The sequence below is a fragment of the Eubalaena glacialis genome, chromosome 8 (genome assembly GCF_028564815.1).
Source record: "Eubalaena glacialis isolate mEubGla1 chromosome 8, mEubGla1.1.hap2.+ XY, whole genome shotgun sequence".
NCBI classification, from domain to species: Eukaryota; Metazoa; Chordata; class Mammalia; order Artiodactyla; family Balaenidae; genus Eubalaena; species Eubalaena glacialis.
In genome coordinates, this window is record NC_083723.1 from 48,024,983 (window position 1) to 48,044,936 (window position 19,954).

Genomic DNA, 19,954 nt, shown 5'->3' on the forward strand with positions numbered 1-19,954 from the left:
ATTGAAACGTCAAAAACAAATATGTTTTCTCAATTTAATTGATGTATATACGGCTATAGTAAAAAGAAATTTCTTATGATGTCTGTAAAAACTGAGGTATTGAATTTTGAATTGAGGTATCAAGTGCCAAGCAGCATGTTCTAAAGAAGAATTAAGGCAATGGCTATGAAGAAACGGCTCACCCAGAAGGCACTCTTGCATCACAATTTAAAATAAACTTGTGAATGTGATTCCTGATATGAGAAAAAGCAGTATCCACAGGGACAATTCTGGAAGCTTGCATCAATAACCCAGAAGAAAACCCTGACTGGGAAGTGAGGATAAACATATGTAATAACTGTAGCTGGCCACATGTCTATGTGAGCCTCACTTCACTGATTTTACCTGGGACATGGTTCCTGCCATTTACAAATTTCTTCGTAATGTATTTTGTGTCTCCCATCTCATTTTGGAGAACCTAAAATGACTTGCGTCCAAAAAATACAACTGATTTCTCTGTTTCTTTCCAAGATTCAGCACTCCATTAGATACGTCTTGAAAGCAGAGTCCCCAGTCATTCCCATTGTAGGGACTGTTTGCTAGTAGCACTGTACAATAGCCAGGACTCAGTAAATGTTCACTGAATCGATTTGATTAGCAGCACCATGTACTTAGAATGTCCCTCCAAATTGTAGCTTGACAAGCCACTATCTTGTCGTCATTTAAAAATAAATCTCACAGATTTCTCTTTCAGCTGTGACAGAAAAAAGCTCTCAATTCCCCATCCATATCTCTCTCTCATTACAGATTTTGACTTGGTGTGTCTATGGTTCTTCTCCAGCCAAGTATGCAGTCTTGAAAAGAACAACGCACCTTGTGGTACACTGTACATGCTGTAAATATTAGTAATGTTCTTTTTTAGGAAGAACGAATGAACTTATCTCACAATGTCCGTGAATTATTATAAACTCCCAGAAAGGAGAGACTGGATCTGGGTAGCATTTCATGGTACATTATCATGTACAGTCAGTAACTAATTTTTGGTGACACTGAGGATTTGTATTATGGTAAAGTTTTTTTTTTGTTTTATTCTAATCTAGTGATTGTTTTTCTGCTTTAGATACATTTAAATTTTAAACTAATTGTAGACATGTTAACGGCATATTGACCACTCAATATAGAGTGTGATGAAACCTGTAATTTGTTTTCTGTATGTATTTTCCCTTAATTTCTAAATGCATGTATAATTTAAAGGAAAGTAACCCACATGGTTTCATTCATTCATATTTAAGTTGTGAAAATGTTCATTTAAGAGCTCTTTGACGTTCAAGGAGACTTTTAATAGCCCAGTTAACCCTTTTTATCTCTAAACTAGGATTGCATTTTGCCAAGAATAAACAAAGACAAACGCCTAAAGGTTAGGGTTCAGCTAAAAATTCCAAATTCTCCTATTTTCCCCCATGTGTTCTTAACAATTTAGAAGAAAATCTCTTTTCTCCAGTACCAGCTGGAGAAAAGAGCAACTGGACAAAGAGCAATTGGAACGTGGTAAATGCCCTCTTTCTTTGACTCTATTCATCCACATCTAAAGATGTTATTCACTTATTTATCAACAGTATTTTATAGGCGATAATGCTTTGTACTACTGGAATAATAAGGTTTTATTTTGGATACTGTCCTGACTGAAAAGAATATTTAATACTATAATTTTGTTTATTTTAATACAAAGTCATTATTTTTATACTGTGTTTTATTCCCATGGTACTAAGTGCCAAGTATAAAGAGAGAAATCCAGCTTAGTAGGGAAGACAGTCAACAAGAAGAAAATAGTAAAGATCTAACAGAGGTGAAGCACACTGTGCCATTAGATAAAGCAGGACATGTTAAGATCATAGACCCTTGACTAATTAATTACAAAGTATTAATCAAGATGTATTGCAAGATACAACATATGCATTCACTTTTCCTTTGCTTTTGCTTAATCCATTACTCATATTCCCGTCCTTATACCTCACCAAGTGTTCATTATTCTTCTCTTTAAATTAGTCCAAGAGGGACTTCCCTGGTGGCGCAGTGGTTAAGAATCTGCCTGCCAACACAGGGGACACGGGTTTGATCCCTGGTCCGGGAAGATCCCACGTGCCACGGAGCAACTAAGCCCGCGGGCCACAACTACTGAGCCCACGCGCGGCAACTACCAAAGCCCGCATGCTCTAGGGCCCGCGTGCTGCAACTACTGAAGCCCACGTGCCTGGAGCCCATGCTCCACAACCAGAGAAGCCACCGCAACGAGAAGCCTGTGCACCACAATGAAGAGTAGCCCCCGCTCACCGCAACTAGAGAAAGCCCGTGCACAGCAATGAAGACCCAATGCAGCCAAAAAAATAAACAAAATAAAAAAAAAATAAATTAGGCGAAGAAAGGCAATGGCAGTACCAGAGCTTGCATAGATATTGCTCTTGATTAACAGACATATGCAATATCGTAGATGCATTGGTGTATAGGTATACCCATAACATGTCAAAATGTCAGTGGTACGACAGCCACTTGAGCTGTATGGGTATGAGGTTAGTATAGAAATAAAATGATATAGTTGTGTTGTCTTGCTGATGCCCATGGTCATTGCAAACAATTAAATTATAAAATATACTCAAGGTAAGTGCATCTGATAAAAAAGTGGAATGAAATAGTAATAGGAAAAGCTGTTACTTTTTAAGTACTGGTAGGTTTGCAACATTACATAATAGCCACCCAATTATGTAATGGATGGAGAGTATCAATCAAACCCCTCCATATACCATATCTAAAATTTATTCAGCAATAAGTTTTTATCCCTATTACCACAGTATTTCTGAGGCTTGTCATAAAATTTGACAACATTTAACTACGAATATAAGTGAAAAATATCATAAGTGGATATGGCACAACTCTAATGTGATATTTTATAATCTACATTTTTCTTAAATGATTTTGACATGGTCCATTTTAAAAGCTATGCAAACTTTGAAAGTCTGTAACTGTTTGGAGTGGTACTAATAACAGCACTGTTTCTAGTTATTCCCCTTTATAACAGTGCCAAAAATGGTATTTTTTAAAATAAGGCTTGTTTTCTAACGTGTAAAATAATCATGCTTTTACATATAAAACATATATCTTACCATATAACTCCACATGTATGTTTGCTTCTACTATCAGAGAAATGGGAAATCATACTGCAGTTTACGCTGGGTTTTGCTATTAAGAAAAACACAGCTGCAAATCACTGAGTTGAGCCATCTTTCTTCCTTTCCCTTGTTTTATTTTCCTCTCCAATATTTTTAGTCTTTCATAATTTACTCTGCAGGGTGTATTTTTTTCCAAGATAACACACCAGGGCCTAACTCTCACAGAAAGCAGGTTTGTCCATACTTCGGAAGTTCAGTCCACTACGGGCTTAACTATGTGAGTGAAATGGTTCTCTTATGTGCATTAGCAGAACAGCCATCTTTCTTCCTTTTTTTTTCATCCATATGTTTCTACTCTACTTATATAAAGAGACTTGGAGTAGGGCAAGCATGCTGTTCTCTGTGAACCTATATTTGGAACTCACCTGTTAAGAAAAAGTGCCCTCACTGTGGAGACTAGTACATGTTGGCACTTTCTCAACTACTCACTACCTAGCAACTTTATGATCAAAGAGGAAAGAGTCCCTAAGGAGTTTTGAACTGAGAGTCCCAAAGTAGATTGATTCGTTGTTCTAAGTGAAAATTTGTGATCCATCTCAAGATACGTGGGTAACAGTTATTAAAATGAAATTTTTCTCATCTCAGTTTATCTGAGGCATTCAGACCAGAGACGGTACATCCCAACGTGAGAAAACTATACAGAAACATCAAATATAGGTGGGTGAAAACCTGTTTGAAAACTCTTAAACCTTTACCTATCTTTAGGGTATCAAACGTTCAGGATTGGAAAATCAGGAAGAAGAGTATCGAAAGGATTCGTAAAGGAAGCTATTGGTGTACTGTGAGCCCCACCACACTCTTCACCTCACGAACGGCTAGTGACAATGGCCTCAATAGAATTAGGTATGGACTCAATCAAGTGAGGAATATGGTGGTGGACCAATGTCGGACATCTGACAGAAATGTATAAAGAGTGAGATGCAAGCTTGTTAAGCGCTACTGGATTAGCTGGCATGTGTGTGATGAAGGTCACTGATCACTTTGCCAAAGTGGTTTTAGTGTAGCATGGGGACAAAATCCTGGTAAAATTACGTTGAAGTGGTACAGATTGGTGAGAAATTATAGACAGTGAGTATAGACAAATGCCTGAGTGTGATTTTCTATAAGGGGTGCTGAGAAAATGGGGGAATGAGTTTTTTATTCTTTAATATGTGATCTCTTATGGTGTATTCATATTTTTATAGAAATGATCCAGTAGGGGAAAAAAAAAAGATTCAGGAGAGAGAGTATTGATTGCAGGAATAAAGTCTTTGGAATGCTAGATGAGATGGCTTTTGATAACTGCAGGGAGAATCTGTTCTTTTTAAGAGGAAAGAAGGTACAGCTTCTAGGATCAAGTCCAAAATTCTGAAGCGAACTAGAAGACCTCAAATTATTTTGTCCTTATCACTAGCTTTATATATCTTATTATTTTTTTCATTATTTCCTCTGCAAAAATGCTGACTTCTTTTAATTTCTTCCATAGTCCCTCAGACAGAAGTGTAGGCTTCTAAAGTCTACACGTATGATATCGTTCCCTCTACCTCAACTACTCTCTGTCATCCAAAAATACCTCCCCCAACCGTTATTATTCTGTTCTGCTAATTCTAAGTTGTGTTATAAAACTATACTTAAACATCACTTTTTAAATGATACTTTTCTTATCCTTAAAACTAGGTTGTAAGCTCGAGTTTTGCAAATACACAGCATTATTCTGTAACACATACCTCACCTACACTTAGATGTTTGCGTTCCTTACTTCATTGTGAACTCCAGGTGGATAGTGGTTAGGGCTTTCTTTTGACACTGCTGTATCCTATGATGGCGGACACATAATAGATACTGAGTTTGATGACTGACCACCTTGCATGGTCAGTGTAAGGGAAATCCAACCCTTAGTTTATCTTGAAGTGAGTCTCTAAATCCAGAAAGCTCTAGGAAACACACATTTAATATAAGGGAAAATATTATACTAATGTCCATTAACACAAAATTTTAGGTGAGTAAGCAACTACTTTTCAGAGAACAGAACAAGGCAGTAATGACCCAGGGAAAGAAGTAGTACTGATAAAGTACTGATAAAGATCTGAAGCATCAGCTAAAGTATGGCACAAAATTGGCTTAACTTGAGGAAATAAAGGCACCCAGTTCTCCAAGGGAAAAACACAAATTTCCCCACACTCTGTTTTCAATTCAGTCAAAATAACACTGGTCTTTTCTTTTTTGTTAACCTGATCATGCTTCAGACTTATGCTCAATTTAGAGAACTTGATTACTCTTAAATATGGTTTGGCAATAGCATTTTCCATCTTGCTCCCATTAACTGAGTATCTGCTTCATATTATTTTTTTTCCAAATTTGTTTTTAGAAGTTGAATGCCAACCAATTTTCCAGTGTAAATATTAAGTTTTTGTTTCCCTTCTGTATTTCTGACATAGCTACCTTTTTCAAATTGTCCTTGAGGAATCATTAAATGTTCAATCCATATTTTGTGCATATGATATATTTATTGAGAACTTCTTACACACCAGGCATTGTTCTTGGTATAGAGGAGAGTGCAAGGCCTTCACTCCGTACTCAGTGACACAAATAGGTATACAACTAAGTATAAAATACAATGGAGGATGATTAGAACTATTGGAAGATTGTAAGTGGTGTGCCTTTGGAGCACAGATAAAGGAATAATAAACTGTCCCAAAAAACTGAACAGGCTCCATAGAGAACTTTTGAATGGGGCCTGTGGCCAGAGTAGTTAGCCAGGGCAACCGAGCAGCAAGAAAAGCATGGTTACCAGCCCAGAGGTGTCAAAATGTGTTTGGATAAGTGACTTCTCAGGTGTGACAGGACCAGTATGTGTGTAAATGAGAAAGAGTAGGGATGAGAGGCAGAAAAAGGAAGCGAGGACCAAAGTGCACAGGACCTCAAACGGCTCCCTAACATGTACAACTTTATCTGTAAGTGATATAGTATAATTCAAATTTAGACTTTGAACTGTAGCTAATTTGCAGTATTGGTTAAAATATTGGGAAAGAAAGAGCCTAGAGAGATGGCCGTAGTCTAGGAAAGAAAGTGGACCAGAACTTTGGAGGGAAGTAATTCACATTCATTGATTCAGGCGCCTGGCACGGAGTTAGATGTTTTATAGAAAGCCAGAGTTAAGACCTGCAGCACTCTTACAAAGTAGGCATTCCTACTGAGAAGAGAAAGTAATAAAAAAAGATAACGATATTTACGTGCTCATTATCTAAGTGCTGTTCATGGTTTTCTTTTTTTTTAATCTTCTCAGCAATGCAAATGGAGGCCCAAAGAGGAAACATAATTTGCACAAAGTTACATGGTTTGTAAGTGGCAGAATCAGGATGCAAACTCAAAAGCACAGCTCCAGCAGCCTCCTTCCTTTAAAACCTATGCTTTGCTGCCTGATAAAGAGAAGGTTAAGTTACTGGGCATTGGGCTGTAGCGTTTTGTGGGTTCACAGTGTACACGCTGGGGCCACTGTGAGTGACTGTAGGAGGAGTGGAGAGGGAAACAGTGAACCAGGTAGAGTTCCTTTAAAATGATTTTTATTTTTGCTATGAATTTGAAACATAAAATTTAAGAATTTCTAGCTTTATAATTTATCTTTTCACTAGCATGTGCAATGGTTAGGAGCATGGACTCCAGAGAGAGAATTCCTGGATTAAATTCTGGTTTTGTCAGTTACTAGCTGTGCGACCTTTGGGAAATTATTTAACTGCTCTGTGCCTGTTTCCTTCTCTGTAATTTAGGGATATCAAATAGTGCCTATTTCAATGTACTGGGGATTAAATGACAATATTGGTAAAGCATTTAGAACAGTGTCTTGATTATACCATAATTAGCGCTATATAAATGTTCATGAGATAAAATGACAATAAAATATCAACCAATAATCTCAATTATAACAGTCAGTTTCATTAAATAAAATCTTAATTTAGAGCAAAAAAACAAAAATTCTCTACGCACAGCCTTCACTAATGTACAACCTGCTGTGGGCGAGGGTGAAATTTATATCTTAGTAAAGAAAGGGGGCATCCAAACAGAGGTAATTTCTCTGTTTTTTTGATTTTGAAACTACTTTTCCTTAGAGGGCCTAGGACTAATCTTCCTGCTTGCCTAAAATGTTTAACAAAGGTAAACATGATATAGAAATGTCTACTTTTGTAAATATTTACAGGCCTCTGATGAATTTCTGCAAACAGCTTTCAAAGAATGAGTCTGAACTGCTCATTGTTACTGGATTGAACTTTGCGATTATAGATATAAGCACGTCATTTTTTTTTTCTTAAACTGTAACTGAATAGAGTCAGACTGCTTTGCTAAAGTAGAAAAATCTAGTAATTTTCATTTTATAAAATTCCTGAGCTTATCCCTATTTCAGCATCTTTGGACAAATAATCATATACATGAAATAGCCTGATAGGATTTGAGTGGAAATTTTGTTCCAGAGTGCTTATCTTTAGACTTTGATTCAACCCAATAAGCATCATAATCTCTAAGGTTTTTAGAGCTCATATCTAAATAACCAGATTTCGTGGTGAATGCCTGCATTATGTTTGAGTGGTATATTTTTATAATCTATTGCCAAAATTAGTACAAATGCAGCGGATCAAGTATGAAGCAATCCTTGTTTTGTGTAGAATGATGGTGCAATTCATTGGAGAAAGTCTGTAGGCTTCTTTACAAATTATTTGGAATGGTCCCCAATATTACAGATTTTTTTTTTTCTCCTCCTCAATGTGTTTCTCTTACAAAAGAGAGCTGGCTTTGGATTGGTAAATAAATCATGAAAGAAAACCTTGGGTGGTTCCAACAAGTGCCAAAGCAGCTTACCAGAGGCCCTGAAAGGATGAGAAAAAGGACACTGAAAAAATTCCCCTGGGGACCTTTGATAAGCAGCCTACTCTTGTGCCGGAGAGGACTGCTTACCTACCTGGCTTATTTTCTCAAATTAGTGTCTGGTATCATGACTCCATCTAATACAAGCGGTTTATTGTTAGCAATTTCTGATTTTCTCTCCTGGCATAAAAAATTCTATCCAAATTCACCTATAGGTTAATAAATATGTCTTACGGCTTTTTTTAAGTAAATAAGATAGTATGTCAGGGAGAGATCAGATAATAGTTCTAAAACATCCCAAAGAGGAGGTATCACTCTCATTTGCAATCACCCTTTAAAACCGAGTCTTAGTGTGAGTTGTATTATCTGCCGTTTAATTGAAATTATATATTTAGAGTGAAGCCAATAATCTTTCTACATATAATAAGATAAAGTTTTGCTTAAAATATTCTTAATTTTTGATATACAGTTAAAATATGCTTCTGCGAAAAATGCAGTTATCTTTTGAGGATAGCTTTTGAATTTCTCCTGCCAATTCGAGTGTTAAAAATTTGACACTGATGACTTCTGATTTTTCTTCCTTATCATAATGGAGACCATTTGTCATTTTCAAGTAAAATACTAAAAGATTTTATTTTCACTGTGGGGAAAGTTTGAGAGCTGTAATTATCATATGCAGATAGGAGAGGATAAAATATTCAATACAAAGAAGTTATTATCTCCAGTCTTGAATGTTCTAGGTCAGGTGGATCCCAAAGAAGATCCCTCATTAGTAAAGTAGATCAATGGATGGGGCTGCATACAGCAAAACCTGAGAGAGCCAAATTATCTTATAAGAAAGAAATGGTCAGGGAAAATATGGATGCAGATAAAAACGGAGAACTCAGCCCAAGGTGGTGTTGGAAATGCTCCAAGAATAGTTAAATCTGCAAACAGAATGAGAGTATAGAAGAGATGTAGCAACTGTTTTGAGGAGTGGGATGTTGGGCAAAAAGAGTTTTAAAAAGGATTTTAAAGAAGTTTTGCTTTATATGTTCTCTAACTCTCCCTTTTGTCCTATGAGCTCTTCAGAAAAATCTTCATTCTCCTTTTATGATGTTGTTTTAAAATTTTTATTTGCTTGTAATAAGAATAAAAATATTTTCCCCCTTGTTTGTATTTTAAGATATGACTTGAAAACAATAAAATTTACCACTTTTAAGAGTTGGGGGAGGAGGTGGTGGTGAACAAATGCCTGATGCCTCGTTGCCTCAAGTTGAGATGACTCTGAAGGGCCACACCAACGCTAAAGCTCCCTGTGGGATCAGCTGAAGTACTGGAGTTGAACTGCAGTTCAGCTTCTTTCCCTCCTCAATCCCGCTTTCTTCCTTCACAGTCTTGCAGGAGAGGCCCAACGTGTGCTCCCAAAAAACCTCTTGTACCCTAATCTCGACTGCATTTTGTTTCCAGGAAACCTGACTCAAGAGAGTTGGTGTTAGGAATGGCCTTGGAAGCCAACCCTGAAATGAGAACTGGAGTCTTGACTCACCTGTCAGCCAGGTGATAGTGAAGAAACCGCCTCTGATGGCCAGTAGAGTATCGATAGCCCACAGTGTTCTCCAGTGAGGCAACTGTGAAAACCCTCCCTGGTGGTAAATGGGGACGGATGCCTGTGACAGGAATATAAGCTCTGGTGGAATATTCCAAGCATTTGAGAGGGGAAAGTAGTAATTTCACTAAGTATAAAATTGGGTATTTGCTGCTGGGAATTTTTGATGTATTAGATAAAAATGAAAAGCTAGAAGTGAATGATCACTAATTTAAGGTGAAATGTGAAAGAGTGCTTCTTTTGTTGCCCATAAAAAGATTCCCATCATCTGCATAAGCTTAACCATAAGTATAGGAGAGTTCCAGAGAGGCTTGATTTCTCAACCCTGGCAAGTTTGGTACACCAAGATAAGGCACAGGTTGGGACAGAACAGAGACTGGGACCCAAGATTTGAGTTAGGGACCATCTTGGTTTATGAGTCTGAGAGCTCTGAAACTCCAGATCTCCCTGAACCCTCTGAACCTGCAGAAGTAACTCGGTCTCTTAGTTAAATATTAATATTTCCCCTTGCTTGTAGGCAATGCAGAGGCCTTTGCCTTGCAAGACATTATGTTCTGCCATTCAGAGTGCACCTTACTTCCCTCCTTGGCCACAAGCACCATAGTTAGGGCCAAATATCAGCATAACCCAATTCAAGTAGTCTTGGACCTGCTAAGGGAGGAAAAGGAACACACTCCAAAGACGCTTCAGAATCTAAGTAACATACAGACCAAAGAAAGATAAGAGAACATCTATGGTTGCAGGATCTAGGAGAGAGGCATAAATTTGGATAACAGAGTTCTCCCATAATACGAGGTTTAGTATTTTGGCAGGGACCCCATGAGACAGTGCTAATAGACTATGAGGATGGCCTTGGAAGTTTGGAGAAAGTGATGACCTAAACTACATGCTAGAGGAAAGGCTAAGTCTTAGTTTTCTTGGGCTACTATTAAAAAACATCACAGACTGAGTGACTGAAACAGCAAACATTTATTTCTCACAGTTCTGGAAGGTGGGAAGTCCAAGATGAAGGTGAAGGCAGATTGATTTTTGGTGAGGCCCTCTTCCTGGCTTGCAGACAGCCACCTTCTTGCCATATCCTCACACAGCAGAGAGAGGAAGCTCTGGCATCTCTTCCTCTTCTTATAAGGGCACTAATCCCATTTAGAGGACTCCACCCTCATAACCTCACCTGAATCTCATTACCTCTCAAAGGCCCCACCTCCTTATAACATCACACTGGGAGTTAAAGTCTTGAACATATAAATTTTGAGAGGACACAAACATTTAGTCCTTAACAGTCTCCAAAGGCTCAGACAGGTGTGTATGCTGCAATGGCTATACTAGGTAAGGCTGAAAAACCCATCAGCCAAGTATGTTCAGTGGGAGAGCCAAAGGACACCTTATTTATCAAAGCAGAAAGGAAGAGTGAGTCAAAATCACTGAGATGCTCCCTGGAGTTTGTCCTCTATAGGCTAGGCTCATCAGAGAAAATGCTGATTCAGAACAAAGGTCCCGGAAAGTAATAAGGATCCTGAAATAACAGAGTCCAGCTGGTCCACTTAAAGCTCAGCCTTCAGGAATTCAGGGGGGGAGAAATTATCATGATGAGTATCAAGGTCTAAGTGGCAGCTGTGACCCTGACCTAAAGAGAGCTATTGAAAAAATAGAATACAATGTTCCGAGGCACAAGATAGTAGGGAAGCCAACAGGAATACTGCTTAATCGATAAAATCAAAAAAAAAAAAAAACCTGAAGACGGATGATGAGGAGGCTGAGGGCAGCACCCCTGCCAATGTCACATTCTCAGATCCCATTTTCAGATATGAGCCAGGTCTACAACTGGAATCCACGGATGGAGGGAGAGGCACCAGGTGCCCATAACGAAGAACTCTACAGTACAACTGCCAAGTGTGTATGGTAATGATATTTCTAGTGCTTTTCTAAAGAGACTCATGACCATCTACTTGGCACCTATGTACTGGGAGAGAGGAATAGGGATTTTAGATCCAGGACACAGGGTATGAGTTGATACTGATAACCCAGGACCCAAAATGTCATCATGTTGCCACTGTTAAACAGGTGTGTGAGGACATGGTAACAAATGAAGTCTGTGGCAAGGTCTGGCTCGCAATGTGTCCACTAGGCCCACAGAACTACCAGGTGATTTTTCCCCTGGCCCCTGCACTGCCCTGAGGCTCTGTATTCAGAAATAGAGTGAAGGGTGGTCTTTTGAAGATTCAGCTGCAAGGCCAGTTTAGAGAAGATACCCTGTGCCATTCTCCATGAGGACACAGTATACACCCTAAATTAATGAATATTAGTTTGTACTCGAATACTAGGGTGCATGGGTACCAGAACAAAGGGATAGTAATGTTGTCACTCCCAATAGGGAAGCTGGGAAATTTGTGCTCCTCATTCCCTCAAATTTAGGCTCTGTGGGCCTAGACCAATTGGAGATGATTTTGCTGCCCCTGCTGGGGTGGGCTGGGGGGAGCATTTGGCAATGTCTATTTATATTTTTGGTTGTCACAACTGGAAAATGCCCCTGGTGACTAGTGGCTAGAGGCCAGGGAGGCTGCTAAATCTCCTGCATTGTACCAGAAAGTCCCCCACAGCACAGTCTCTGGCCCAAAATGCGAATAGTGCCAAGGCTGAGGAACGCTGATCTAGACGTCCTGGCTCCCAGCGGGGCAAATGCTCCCACCATGAGACAGAGGAAGAGTTCTCTTGAACAGTAAGATGTGGTTGCCACCCAATCACTTCAGGATCCCATGCCCAAAGTAAAGCATACAAACGAAAGAAGCAACGCTCCGACTGGAGTTCCCGACCTGATCAGCACCAAGGGGCTCCTGCGGTACCACAGGACAGGGAGGGTTATCTTTGGCACTCAGGCGATCCAAGTGTATTTCTTGGTTCTCTGGTGACCAAATATGATGACAAATGAAAAACTACAGCGGCCATGGCCCGATAAGGATGTGGTGTCTGGGGGTTTAAGTCTGGGTCACTTCACCAGGTATGCCTCATAGAGCAGCAGAGGTGCTGTCCACGGGAATGGGGGATCCAAAGGAAGGGGGTGATGAGTTTTTAGATCAGCTGCAACAACAGAGATTGTCGTCCATTCTACGAACCTTCAACTTTTAAGTTTCCCCAGGAAATGAGACAAGTCAGAATCCTGAGAAAGTTGTCCCAGGCAGGCTGAAATTACAAAAAGAAGCAATTGGATCTGAGTGGATAGTAGTGATCCTTTGATGCACTATACTTAAGGTCCAAGGCACTTAATCTCCCAGCTGATACGTCTTTAGCTGCTGAGGTCTCAAAGCTGCATCCACCCCAGGAATTGCTCCTTCTTATTAAGGCAGGGGTGGGTATACAAGACCTGGCACCCTTGCCTCCACTCCAGACTACTCTCAAGGTAAACTGTGGCGCAGTTGAAGTCACTTTTCTAACTGCATTGTAACACTTTCTCCCTCTGCCCAATTTTCCTCACGTCTCAGAAGTGGTGTTCCTAAGGGTGCTCTTCAGGGAAACTCTGAATGAAAATTTCCATCTCAGACTCCATTTGCAGGGACCCAATCTAATTCAGAATCAAGGAAAAGATTCTGCAAATTAACATGAGAAAAACAATGCCCTGAAAATGCACATGTAAGAGAAACATGTAAAAATAATTTAGTAGATAAAATGAAAGTCTTAAAAATCTCATTTTCATTGTCAATAAAATTTAAAAAACATATACTCAATACCAAATGTCACAATAAGCTGAACAAAGCAAGGCATGATTGGCCTAAGAAGGCAAATAAGCTAAATAGCAATAGCAGAATTAGCAATACCATCAATAATACTGAAAGCAAAATTCAACTGTTTTATACTTCATTGGTGATAGTAATAATATCAAAAAGCTTCGGAAGAATAACAAAAGTAGAAGAAGAGAGAGAAAAGTTATATGAGAGAAGATTAAAAATGTGTGAACCACGTATGGACACCAAATTACAAAGAGTAATCACAAAGGGAAACCATAAATTAAAATATTTATGAAAAACTGGGATTAGAAGTTGAAGGAAGGAGTTTCAGGCAAAAAAGAAAATGTGGTCCCAGAGCTGAAAAGCATGTCACAGGATGTGCAAATAAATCAACTTAGAGAAGCTCAGAGAATGAAGAGGGACATGGTATAACATGAAGTTGAAGAATTACACAAAGGAGAGAATCTATAGGGCATATGAGCTTAACTAACTTGTTTAAAGTTTGAGAGCAATGGAACTACCAAAGTCTGTGAGAAGGGAATAAATATGACAAGATTTTCCTTTAGGAAGATTTTTCTGGCTCTATAGGTATAGCGTGATCTAAATTTTTTTACACTTTATTGAAGAAAATTTTAAACATGTACAACAGTAGATAGAAAGGTATAATGAGACCTCACATGTCCTTCATCCATCTTCCACAGTCATTAATTCACAGCCAATCTTGTTTCATTTCTATTCCCACTGCTTAACCTCCCATATTATTTTTAGATAAATTCCAGATATAATTTCATCAATAATATTTCAGTATGTATTTCAAAAAATAAAAGGACCCTATTAAAAATATAACCATAATGCTTTTGTCAGATCTAAAATTTAAAAATAATTACTTAAGGTACTATCAAAATTTTCTTTTAAAATGTATGCACATAAAAAGTAATGGAAGAATATCTGTAAAAATTTCATTGGGTGATAGGATTATGCCTTTATTTCTCTATTAAGACTGTTTGTGAGTAAAATGATATGGAGTAATATTGAAACTAAACTATTAGATTTTCCAAATTCAACAGTACTTTGAATATAAATAGATTAATATCTTACATTAAGAAACCTGGCACATGATGGGATTAGCTGCCCTGGAAATTCTGCCTCAGACCCAAGCCTACTCTGAAGTGCTGTGAGAAGACAGGAACAGATAGGAGTGGGGAAGAGCACTTTCAGACCGTCTTCTGGCATCACAGTGTCCACATGCTTCTAGAGCCTTGCTCTGAGAAGCATTCTACCTTGGATTGAGGGGACAGTTGAGAAAAGAGGTGTCTCCTGACTGAGCACTGCATTCCCAAGCAGCCTTCTACTTTAAAAGCCGAATTCTCAGGAGTGCTTAATTTGATGAGCTAACTACAAGGCTTAAGAGGAAATTAGATATTAGAAAAATTAATTAGAAATCACACTCTGACTTACCCCGTTGAGTTCTTTACGTTGTGTCTCATGGTTTGCGGTTTATAACTTTGCTATTCATTGGAATTAATAGAGGAATTAAAGAAGGAGAATCAGATTGCTATGGAAATTCCAATTTAATAAGTGAGGTACAGAGCCCAAGAGTCTGGGTGTTAAGCCAGTTCCCTAGTTCCTTTCTATTCAAAGTGTAGTTCTTGGACAAGCAGCATGGGTATCACTGGGGAGTTCCGAAAAATGCTCAGAATCTCAGGCCCCAGTCTAAACCTTCTGAATTAGAATATGCATTTTAGTAAGATCCCCACCTATTTTGTATACACATTAAAATTGAGAAGCTCTGGTCTGTGTTGTCTAATAAACACCCAACTTTGTTAACCTCATGATGGAAGTTCCAGGGAAGGCCTGACATCATTTTTTGTTATGATTTGTTTCATGTGCCTCAAACATATTTGGTCTCTAAACTGTTTTATCAGTTTAACCAATTAACCAATGCATAATTAAATTTTGGGAACTGTTTACCAATTAAAAAAAAAAGTCTTAGCCCTAGAATGAACCTATGTCATAACCCCACAAGCAATAACTATCGTACACAATTCTTTATAGGATATTTATGACCATGTAAATATGGAACACATCAAGATATCCACAGAACTGCTTAACTGAACTAATGTGGAGAAGCTAAGTTACAACACAAATAAAAACTGCTAGGACGTAACTCAAAGCAACATGTCTTAGCTCTGCTATATCTGGCAGTAGTAGCAGCAACAAAATCAAGCTGGTTTGAGGCTCTTTATAACACACAAATGTAAAAAGTTCAAGAAGCCAAAAGCAACTGACTTAGAATTTTCAGTAACAAACCCCTGTATAATCTACTCATGCTTATACTCTGTTTAAAGGAGTGTCATGAATCCCAAAATAGTACCAATACAATTAGCCCCATTTTCTATTACAAAAAATAAAAAAAATAATAAGCAATAGAAATAGTGTGATGGGATAAATTTCTTAAATCATTTCAATGGGAGCAAAATATTGTTATTGCACAATTAAATCCTGGCATCTTTTAGGAGAATAATTAGCACAATCAGTCCAGATCTGATAATAACACCATAAAATCTGACAAATCACAGCTGGAATCCTGCTGGAAGGATGAAGACACGGGCTGAGAATCAAACTGCTTAAAGGTTTTGTTTGTATCATCAAAGGGTTTAAAGATGCATGTCAGCTGATCTGGAAGTAAATCTTAGTCTTTTCATATATCAGGCCATGCTCTTATATTCAAGTTTCCTAATTATTGGTGTCACATGATTTATTTACACACAGGTAATTTAGTGTTGATTTGCTTCTCTGCCTCACACTAAGAAATCTACATTTCCCCAAGGGCAGAGAATATAAGTGAGCTGTGTGGCCCATTTCCTTATTGTTTAATGAGACCAGATTTCCTTTAAGCTCCTGAAGAAGCTGCTTTCCTCTGTTTGGCTGGGCTTGTAGCCATTACTGTGAGAACTGGGAGAGACTGAAGGGGTCATTGTGCCAGCACTTTGGCAGAAGATAAGGAACAGAGAGATGTGGAAACTATTTTCTGAGAAGTTCCCCTGTACCCTAGAAGAAGAGACAAATAGAGACATAGCAGTGTTGGTCAAGGGATGGTGTTAAGTAACACTTGAGTATGATATTTTTACACATCTGTTAATCACGGGCAAGAAAGAGGCTTTCAACAGATAAGTACTATAACAAACAACATGTTTGCTTGATAAGAAATACTAACATCCACATCTAATAGTTGAATGGGAAACAGTTATAAAAACAAAAAAATGGCTTCATGTTTTTTGAAGATAAAGTCTAACTTTTGAGAGGTTCTGCTGTATTTTTAATAGGAAAATATAAATTAGGGTAGCACACATGATCATGGATTTAATGCAGAGATAATAACTTGTAGTCAAAAACTAATGCTGGCGTATTTTTTGTTCTTGTAGAGTTTATGTAACTTCAGGTGGATTTTTCTCTGCAGTAACATCAAACATGATTTGTTAATTATACGAAATTACCAGAGCTTACAGAAGAGCTTGGATCTATTTAGTAAAGCAAAATCCCTCCAAATATATTTCCACTCAGATACTCCTTGCTGCCTTCAAATAACTGCATCATACAAACACACATACATATGTATCTCCATGGTACATACAAATATACATGTAGACATATGTTCTGGAGTATATATTTGCCCAGGAAAATACCTAGGACAAAACAAGACAAATATTAAGCTACTGCAGTGGTTTTCAATGTTGGATGCACATTGATATCACCTGGATTGCTCTTAAAATTATCCATGCTTGTGCCCCACCCATTCCAGACATGCTGATTTCACTGGCTTGGAGTACAGCCTAGGCACTGGGATGTTGTCAAAGTTTCACAGGTGATTCAAATATACACCTAAAAAATTAGCAGCTATTGAGTTAGTATGATTACTCAGTGTTTTTATTTTCCTTCCTTTGAACAAAGACACCAACCAGCCTTCTCTGTTTCTCAGAATTTGTAACCCTCCTTCCAAAACAAAAGCTTCTGACCCCTTCTTAAAGACTTTTTCTCCTCTAAGACTGTCTTGACTGCAGTTTGAGTGAGGAAAGTCAGGATGAAAAACACCATAGAATGTCGATGCATGAGTGACAGTGGTCTGTCTTGGTGATCACTGCACATGCAGTATCTCCAGGTGCCTAGACATATCAGCCACTTAATAAATATTTATTGAATAAATAAATGAATGTATGTTGCTGCTATAGTTACTTTGGCTCCAATCTTGTCTCCCAAGAATCTCTATTTGTGGCCAGAATTACAAGATCTTCTTCTCTCTATTTTTATCATGTTTTTTGCTATGTGTCTCAGTCTCTGTCATTGTAGAAGAAATTTTTGCAGTGGCTGTCTTGCTGAAAATTTTCTCCCACATCAGTTGGAAAAGCTCCAAATGCAGAGGACCGGACCTCTGTCTCATGGCTTACTGCTTTGAGGATGGGACAACTGGTAATTCCCCTAGTTTTTCGTTCATATTTATTTGGTAGTGCAAGCTGCATTTGGCAGTAATGTCTCTTAAGTGTGGACAGTGCATGGTTTTCAGAGTTTTTGATTGCATACAAGAGACAAAAGAAGGTTGCCTGTGATCATATAGCTGGATTATTCCATGTGAGTGATTCAGATAGAACTCCTAAATCACTTAGGGTCACTCAGCAGTCACTACTAGCACCACTCCCTTGGTCTCGGGGTCACCAAAGCCTTTTGAAATGCCACAGTACCCAGCTCCAGGGTAACCATCACTTAAAAGACAATGACAAAAAATAGCAAACCAACTATCTTTCTATTTTTGAATTAATCCCTAAGATTCATGGTCCTAGATGTGACTTAATACACATATGCTATTTTGGAAAAGAGCACATATATTTAATGTTTTAAATACGTGCTGAGTTGACTCTCACAGTGTAAATCATGTTTTATCAGTGCAGTAATTCTGAAAGGCTATTTTAACCATTATAAGCATTGCGTAAGTCAGATTATGTCTCAACTGACTCCAGTCTTTCAAAGGTTTATCATCATGCTCAGAATATAACCTAAAATTCTTTATGTGACCTGCACAATCAGACATCTGACCACATCTCCAACCGTACTTTCTGCCACATTTCCCCTCGCTCAGGTAGTGTTAACTGTACCAGGTCACCTACTATTCCTTAATCATCCCAAGCAGGGTCTATGCTCAGGGTTTTTGCACTTGCTGTTTACAGTTCTAGAACTTTGTTCCCTTGAATAGCCAAATAGTTTACTTCATTTAAGTCTCTTAAATGTAACCTCATCATGGAGTCCTTTTTTGAACGTGTGTAAATTAGCGCCTGTATCTGATACCCTCTACCCCCTTAATTACCTTGATTTAGTTTTCTTCTCTTACTTGTAACAATTTGACATCTTACATATTCACGACTGACTCATGCTCCAACACACAAGCATGCACGCACACACATACACGCAGAGGAATGTAATAAACTCTAATTTAAGGACTTTTTTTTTTTCACTGTGGTATCCCATGTACTTATGAAATTACTAATTTATAGTACGCACTCAATAAATGTTGATTAAAAGCACATGCAGGATGGCAATAGAAAATCACTAGAGATGATTTTTGAAGATGTAAAACTGCCTTTGGTATCCATGTTTCTTGACATTCCAAATCCTTTGGTCTTTCAGTTCAAGAACCTAATGATTAGATCAGTGAATATTATACACCTGACAGACTGAATGCCTGGTAGGTTTCCAGGTGGGTTTTTAATCTAGATGATACATCATTTTTGATGTACATGTAATGCACTTATTTGGAAAAATTACATATAAACAAACAATGTTTGTGGTATTTGACTTGTAAATTATGGTGTAAGGTCAAAAAAGATGAGTGAAATTTTCAATTGTAATTAGTATTTTATTTGCATTATCAGAATATGTCACAAGTTAAAATACAGAGCAAGATATTTACATAGAAAAAAATCATGTGATGTGTTGAGGAAATTTATGTTGCAAAACTTTGCCAAGAGTTAATGAATGAAAGACTCTTGAGGAACTGGGGGATATAAAGAGATCTTAGAGAAATGCCTGACTCTCAGGTAGCTTAAAATATGTTTGTGGAGATAGTACATGCATAGGCTGAGGAAATTACAGTGCAAGGTAGAAACTGACAAATTAATGGTAGAGAAAGTTACACTCTGAGCAGAGAAGACAGCTTGCAGTCAGAAAAGGCTTCATAGAGGAGGCAGGATAGCGTCTGTGTTGGCAATGAAATAGAAACAGTCTCCTAAACTACCCAAAATGAAAGCCAACTCAAGAAATTAATACCATGTTAACTATTCAAAGCTGAAATAGTTACAAAAAAGAATATTATGACTAAAGCTTTCTACCCCAGCCAGGATCATATGTAAAACTCCAGGTGATTAATTGACTACCACAAAAGACATAATAAATTCCTACTTACTCTAGACATGAAAAGTTACTGCTTGCACAGCTTCTTTTCTTTTGAAGAGGAACACATAACTTTAATGTTTTAAATGCCTGCTGAGTTGACTGTAACTCACAGGTATAAACCATGTGTCTTTCTAATGAACCCCCAAAAGTGATGACATATTCAAATA